Below are 8,575 nucleotides of genomic sequence, written 5' to 3' on the forward strand. Positions count from 1 at the left end.
GATTGTATGTATGAAGAAGAAAACCTTTACCCGCAGGAGAAAGGTTCTTCAGCATCTGAATATGAATAGAATCAGGCCCTGGAGCGGAGGACCGTGATCGGCCAAGTGCGTTTTCGAGTTCCCGCATGGTGAATGGGGCATTATAACTTTCACAATTCGAGGAGCAAAAGTCAGGTGGCCTAGCCTCCTCTGCCTGTTTGCGGGGGAGGAAGGCAGGGTGGTAATGAGCGGAGCTCGAAACCTCGGCGAAAAAGCGGCCGAAGGCATTGGAGACAGCCTCAGGGGCCACAAGGACTTCATTCGCGACCTTCAAGCCAGAAACTGGGGAGTGGACCTTAGTGCCAGATAGCCGGCGCAGGCTACCCCAGACAACAGAAGAAGGAGTAAAACTGTTGAAGGTGCTTGTGAAAGCAGCCCAGCTGGCTTTCTTGCTTTCTTTAATAATACGACGACACTGAGCACGTAAACGTTTATAATTAATACAATTCGCCACTGTAGGGTGGCGTTTAAAGGTGCGTAAAGCACGTCGACGAGCACGTAAAGCGTCTCTACATGCTGCGGTCCACCAGGGGACCGGTACGCGACGTGGAGAAGAAGTAGGGTGAGGGATGGAATATTCAGCAGCAGCGAGAATAACTTCCATGAGGTGTGCGACCTGACGATCGCAGCTTGTGAAGGTTTGATCCTGAAAGGTCGCCCTGGAAGAAAAGAGCCCCCAGTCTGCCTTGGAGATGGTCCAACTAGAGGAGCACGGAGAGGGAGTATGCTGCAGGAGATGGATAACACACGGGAAGTGGTCGCTCGAATATGTATCAGCAAGTGCATACCACTCAAACCGGCGTGCAAGTTGGGGAGTACATATGGAGAGGTCTAAATGGGAATAGGTATGAGATGTGTCCGAAAGAAAAGTAGGGGCGCCAGTATTGAGGCAGACAAGATTGAGCTGGTTGAAAAGGTCTGCGAACAAGGAGCCCCTCGGGCAGGAGGCTGGAGAACCCCAAAGGGGATGGTGGGCATTGAAGTCTCCAGTTAACAAAAACGGTGCAGGTAGCTGAGCAATAAGTTGCATCATGTCTGCCCTGGTAACGGCAGAGGACGATGGAGTGTAAACGGTACAAAAGGAAAACGTAAAAGTGGGGAGAGTAATGCGGATGGCAACTGCCTGCAGGCCGGTGTGCAACGTGATGGGATCGTAGTAAATATCATCCCGGACCAGCAACATAACCCCTCCATGAGCTGGGATACCTACCACAGGGGGTAGGTCAAAACGCACAGAGGTGTAGTGTGCCAAGGCAATGTGATCGCATGGGCGTAGCTTCGTTTCCTGGAGGGCTACGACGAGCGGACGATGCAAGCGGAGCAGCAACTTCAAGTCCTCTCGGTTGGAGCGAATGCTGCGAATATTCCAGTGAATAAGTGCCATCGTAAGAAAAGGAAGAGGAGAGGAGAGAAGGGGTCACCTCGAAGGCCGCTTAGGGCCTGGCTTCGAGCGAGCACTGCCGCCGCTATCAGTAGGCGGACAGTCATCGTCCATGGGGTCTATAGTGTCATCGGCCATCTCGGGAGGATGGCCGGGAGGGGGAGCTTCCTCCGCCGGTGAACGTACGAATGCATCCAGTCTTTTCACCCGCATCCAATCTTGTGCATTATACACTCCGACGGAGTTGAGCTATTGCAGCAGGACAGTGCGTCATCCCACACGTTCAGAATATCTACAGAGTGGCTCCAGCAATACTCTTCTGTGTTTAAACACTTCCACTGGCCACCAAAATACCCAGACATGAACATTATTGAGCGTATATGGGATGCCTTGCAATGTGCTGTTCAGAAGAGATCTCCACCGCCTCGTACTCTTACGGATTTATGGACGACCCTGCAGAATTCGTGGTGTCAATTGCCTCCAGCAATACTTCAGCCATTAGTCGAGTCCATGCCACGTCGTGTCGCGGCATTTCTGCGTGCTCGCGGGGGCCCCTCAAGATATTAGTCACGTGTACCAGTTTATTTGGCTCTTCATTGTATAAACGCCCGTGTCTGTTTCGCTCAGTATGAGAATGGAACGGGAGAGGGAACCGATGATATTGGTACGAAGTACCTTCTGTCACTCATTCTGCAGTGAGTTAGGCGGAATGTCTGTGTACAGTGCTCGACAAAAGAATCAAAGCATCCTAAGGGGAGGAGGAGCTAAATGAACTCACGGGTCGAGAAGGTATGTGGTGTGTTATTTCAGTGATTACAAATTGAAGTCAAATTTGGAAAGAGCTTGTCAGTATGAGCCCACTTGGCAGCATGACGTCACACCCCCTGTGGGCCAGACGGTCGCGCTGATTAGTGTGCTAGGGCAGTCACAGAGTCGTTGAAGCCCGTGCTGAGGCGAGGTGGCCCACGTCTCTTGTAACTGGCCCTCGACATCCCGGATGTGCGACTGCGTCCGTGTGGGCGTCCGAGCTGTTGCAGCACGTATTCTGTTGGGGACAGATTTGGCGATCTTGCTGGTCACAGAAGTAACTCAACGTAACGCAGACAGTTCGTACAGACACGTACCCTGTGTGGACGAGCGTTGTCGTGTCGAAAAGTGGCACCACGATACTGTTGCATGACAGGTGATACAAGAGGTCGCAGGATGTTCGTGACGCACAGTTGCCCCATCAGAATACCCTCAACCAGTACGAGCCGCGACCTGAAGTCATACCCGACTGCTTTCCGCACCATGATGCCGACAGCACATCTCCAAACTATTGGATGACGGGCACCTCTTATTAGGTCGCTCTCATACTTGCCGACGATGGTGATCCGTTGCAGAGAAGAACCCCGGCACATCACTCAACACAGTGCGGCACAGTTTGTTAGCAGTGCTCGCTTCCTGGTTCCGGTATCACTCGAGTATCAGCTGCTTGTGTTGTGGTATTATTAGCAGTCAATGCAGGGGACTGTGATTCAAAATCTTAAACATGACTCCGAAACAGCAACTGTGTAAATCTGGAGAGGTTGGAAAAATCAGCCAAACAGTTGCAAAGCAGGAGTGGGCCTTAGCTAATGTACCATCATGTGATGTACCATTAGGTACTGTACCATCGTGTGATGTAACAAGGCCCACTCATTTTGAAGAAGATATTTTTTCTAAATATCGAACTCTAGGTCAAGGGCTAATAACCCTTTGTTTTTCAAATGGTTGGCTCATTTTTTCAACCTCTTCGGACTGGTTCCCTGGTGTGGCTGCAGGTAGTCTCCAGCCAATGGTGCAGGGACTCACTTCTCGTTCTCGGGTGTCAGGTGTAGGTGCGCAGTGGTTACCACGTGCTCGGTGCAGCAAAGGGCGACCCTCCCTCGTGGTGGTCAGACGTGGCCAACTGGAATCTCGGCGATTAGAGTGCCTGGCCTCACATTCCCGTGCAGTCAGACACCCTGCTACCGTCACATGTCAGTGCGCCACAAATCGCGATATAGCAGCATTCCACCAGCCATCCAAATGGACGACACTATGAGCCCTCTTTCACATTCTGTTAGGCGCTGATGACGCTGTCTCACACGATTATGCAGCATCTGTGTGTCCGTCAAATCATCGCTCAACATTAGACGCTGTTTGCGCCCCTTACGTAACCTGCCGGGCCTGGTAACAACAGTATACACAGACAACACTGAAATGCACTCGCTGGCTATTCTATGTGTCACAGAGCAGTGCGACTCCAAACCATATACGTGGCCACCGGTAGTGTGTGTGTGAAGTTACTTTGACATCTGACCGTGTCTTCTCGGTGCGTCACTTTTTTCTCAGGCGGTATACAGGGTATTACAAAAAGCTAGGCCAAACTTTCAGGAAACATTCCTCACAGACAAAGAAAGAAAATATGTTATGTGGACATGTGTCCGGAAACGCTTACTTTCCATGTTAGAGCTCATTTTATTACTTCTCTTCAAATCACATTAATCATGGAATGGAAACACACAGCAACAGAACGTACCAGCGTGACTTCAAACACTTTCTTACAGGAAATGTTCAAAACGTCCTCCGTTAGCGAGGATACATGCGTCCACCCTCCGTCGCATGGAATCCCTGATGCGCTGATGCAGCCCTGGAGAATGGCGTATTGTATCACAGCCGTCCACAATACGGGCACGAAGAGTCTCTACATTTGGTACCGGGGTTGCGTAGACAAGAGCTTTGAAATGCCCCCATAAATAAAAGTCAAGAGGGTTGAGGTCAGGAGAGCGTGGAGGCCATGGAATTGGTCCGCCTCTACCAATCCATCGGTCACCGAATCTGTTGTTGAGAAGCGTACGAACACTTCGACTGAAATGTGCAGGAGCTCCATCGTGCATGAACCACATGTTGTGTCGTACTTGTAAAGGCACATGTTCTAGCAGCACAGGTAGAGTATCCCGTATGAAATCGTGATAACGTGCTCCATTGAGCGTAGGTGGAAGAACGTGGGGCCCAATCAAGACATCACCAACAATGCCTGCCCAAACGTTCACAGAAAATCTGTGTTGATGACGTGATTGCACAATTGCATGCGGATTCTCGTGAGCCCACACATGTTGATTGTGGAAATTTACAATTTGATCACGTTGGAATGAAGCCTCATCCGTAAAGAGAACATTTGCACTGAAATGAGGATTGACACATTGTTGGATGAACCATTCGCAGAAGTGTACCCGTGGAGGCCAGTCAGCTGCTGATAGTGCCTGCACACGCTGTACATGGTGCGGAAACAACTGGTTCTCCCGTATCATTCTCCATACAGTGACGTGGTCAACGTTACCTTGTACAGCAGCAACTTCTCTGACGCTGACATTAGGGTTATCGTCAACTGCACGAAGAATTGCCTCGTCCATTGCAGGTGTCCTCGTCGTTCTAGGTCTTCCCCAGTCGCGAGTCATAGGCTGGAATGTTCCGTGCTCCCTAAGACGCCGATCAATTGCTTCGAACGTCTTCCTGTCGGGACACCTTCGTTCTGGAAATCTGTCTCGATACAAACGTACCGCGCCACGGCTATTGCCCCGTGCTAATCCATACATCAAATGGGCATCTGCCAACTCCGCATTTGTAAACATTGCACTGACTGCAAAACCACGTTCGTGATGAACAATAACCTGTTGATGCTACGTTCTGATGTGATTGATGCTAGCACTGTAGAGCAATGAGTCGCATGTCAACACAAGCACCGAAGTCAATATTACCTTCCTTCAATTGGGCCAACTGGCGGTGAATCGAGGAAGTACAGTACATACTGACGAAACTAAAATGAGCTCTAACATGGAAATTAAGCATTTCCGGACACATGTCCACATAACATCTTTTCTTTATTTGTGTGCGAGGAATGTTTCCTGAAAGTTTGGCCGTATCTTTTTGTAACGCTCTGTATAGATCTACAACTACCTGCAGACCAGGTTATTCCTTCTATTAAAATGGTAGTGCGTCTGTTCATTGACTGTGCAGTATAGCACGCAATAACAAACTGACGTCAGCATCATAGCACAGCACGTATTGTAATGTTAAGCAGTCTACACGTGGGAATAATAAAAAGAAAGATTACGGCGTCTGAAGAAGTTTGGAAAGAGCTGTTCTTGTTTTGCTCCGTACACAAATGAAAAGCCCCAGAAAGCCACTAATTGGGTGTAAAGTACCCTCCGCCACTTACTATACGCTGGGTTGCGGTATATATATGTAGTAGTACAGCTACGAAGACGTACGGTTTCACAAAATCGAGGAGTGTCAAAAGTTCGAGACAGGACGATTGTAGATGAACGGAGAAACGTTTTATTACTTCATCTCGTGATTTTATTTGTGTGAAAATACCCTGCTTCACTGGTGTCTGCAGAGATAAGATGCGCTGGACCTTTAGGAACTGGTGAAAGTATTCTTCCTGCTAGATCTCTAACGGTTACGGAATCGCTTTCTTCTTCTCAGTTAAGCATATTTCAGGTTTACAAGAACTGTCCTGCGTTTCCTGTACGTGATGGTTACGTTTGTTGACGCAACTGGAACACGTGTTTCGCTTTCCTCCTAGACGCTACCGCGGTGCCGTGCCGGACAATCGTCAGCACGACCCGTCCGCGCGATTCACGCGATAAACCCGATCCGAGCTTGCACTATCTGGCAGACACTATCGCTATCGCTAATCCAAGCAGCTACTTGAAAATATTCGCAAGTCAATGAGGCTTGGAAAGTAGTCGCTTTCAGATCGGGTGTGGGATTTTGTAGTGGCTTTGCCTGCTTTCTCATGCTCGATCGCTGCTGATACCGAGATGGCGACCAGGTGCGGTGTATGTGCTCGTACATACACCACTACCACCGTCACCACCACCACCGCACTCTAGAGAAGTGACTGAGGCAGCGTCGCTAGCAACCACCCACATCTGAGTCAACGGTAGTACAGGGTGCTCCGTACGGATGGAGACATTCTTCTAAAACAAAAACGGGCGGATAAAGAAAAATTTAAACGGAAAATGTTGATAGCAAAAATCTCGAATAGTTCTCGACCGTGTACGACACATTTTTACACGGACTGCTTTGCGGGGTTCACGGTGTCAGTTCCCTCCAGCATTACTCCAGACACTGGTCGACTCCACGCCACGTCGCGCTGCGGCACTTCTGCTTGCTCGCGCGGGCCCTACACGATTTTAGGCAGGTGTACCAGTTTCTTTGGCGCTTCTCTGTATTACGAAAGACTGTTTTGATTGGTTCTTTTCCCAATGATTTCTCGTAAAGTCTACGGCGCGAACTTTTGTAATGTTCGAAGTGTGGACACACCTTTGGACCGTGTGGCGCAGATAGCGGCCGCGCCTGTGCGCGCTCTGCTCTACATCTACATCTACATCTACATTTATACTCCGCAAGCCACCCAACGGTGTTTGGCGGAGGGCACTTTACGTGCCACTGTCATTACCTCCCTTTCCTGTTACAGTCGCGTATGGTTCGCGGGAAGAACGACTGTCTGAAAGCCTCTGTGCGCGCTCTAATCTCTCTAATTTTACATTCGTGATCTCCTCGGGAGGTGTAAGTATGGGGAAGCAATATATTCGATACCTCATCCAGAAACGCACCCTCTCGAAACGTGGCGAGCAAGCTACACCGCGATGCAGAGCGCCTCTCTTGCAGAATCTGCCACTTGAGTTTGTTAAACATCTCCGTAACGCTATCACGGTTACCAAATAACCCTGTGACGAAACGCGCCGCTCTTCTTTGGATCTTCTCTATCTCCTCCGTCAACCCGATCTGGTACGGATCCCACACTGATGAGCAATACTCAAGTATAGGTCGAACGAGTGTTTTGTAAGCCACCTCCTTTGTTGATGGACTACATTTTCTAAGGACTCTCCCAATGAATCTCAACCTGGTACCCGCCTTACCAACAATTAATTTTATATGATCATTCCAATTCAAATCGTTCCGCACGCATACTCACAGATATTTTACAGAAGTAACTGCTACCAGTGTTTGTTCCGCTATCATATAATCATACAATAAAGGATCCTTCTTTCTATGTATTCGCAATACATTACATTTGTCTATATTAAGGGTCAGTTGCCACTCCCTGCACCAAGTGCCTATCCGCTGCAGATCTTCCTGCATTTCGCTACAATTTTCTAATGCTGCAACTTCTCTGTATACTACAGCATCATCCGCGAAAAGCCGCATGGAACTTCCGACACTATCTACTAGGTCATTTATATATATTGTGAAAAGCAATGGTCCCATAACACTCCCCTGTGGCACACCAGAGGTTACTTTAACGTCTGTAGACGTCTCTCCGTTTATAACAACATGCTGTGTTCTGTTTGCTAAAAACTCTTCAATCCAGCCACACAGCTGGTCTGATATTCCGTAGGCTCTTACTTTGTTTATCAGGCGACAGTGCGGAACTGTATCGAACGCCTTCCGGAAGTCAAGAAAAATAGCATCTACCTGGGAGCCTGTATCTAATATTTTCTGGGTCTCGTGAACAAATAAAGCGAGTTGGGTTTCACACGATCGCTGTTTCCGGAATCCATGTTGATTCCTACATAGTAGATTCTGAGTTTCCAAAAACGACATGATACTCGAGCAAAACACATGTTCTAAAATTCTACAACAGATCTGCCCTGCTCTGCTCTGCTTTCCCTATCTACAAGAGGTGGAGTGGCACTCGACAGGTGAGAGGGACAAGGCTGACGTGCTGGGTCACCGTGACGGTGACAAAGCAGCCATCTTAACAACGCGGGGCCTTCAATTTCACGCACCGATTTAGCTCCTATCAGTTATCGCTGTCTGGTGTTGATAACAGCGTTCGAATTCTGTCTCACCACGTGGTAAGCAGAAAATTCACGCCTGTCTGCGACTCTCATCATTCTCGAATACAGTTTAAAAATGCTGAGTGGTTAGAAATTGCTGCACAATTTTTGGAGTCGCATCTTCAGTATTACTGTTTCAATGTGGAAGACTCTTATATGGACTCTTATACGAGGTGCATTCCAGTTCTAAGGCCTCCGATTTTTTTTTCTCCGGACTGGAAAGAGATAGAAACATGCGCATTGTTTTAAAATGAGGCCGCGTTAAATACGTCCCACAGATGGCAGCACCGTACGGCAGATG

Source organism: Schistocerca cancellata, chromosome 10 (assembly GCF_023864275.1).
Source record: "Schistocerca cancellata isolate TAMUIC-IGC-003103 chromosome 10, iqSchCanc2.1, whole genome shotgun sequence".
Lineage (NCBI taxonomy): Eukaryota > Metazoa > Arthropoda > Insecta > Orthoptera > Acrididae > Schistocerca > Schistocerca cancellata.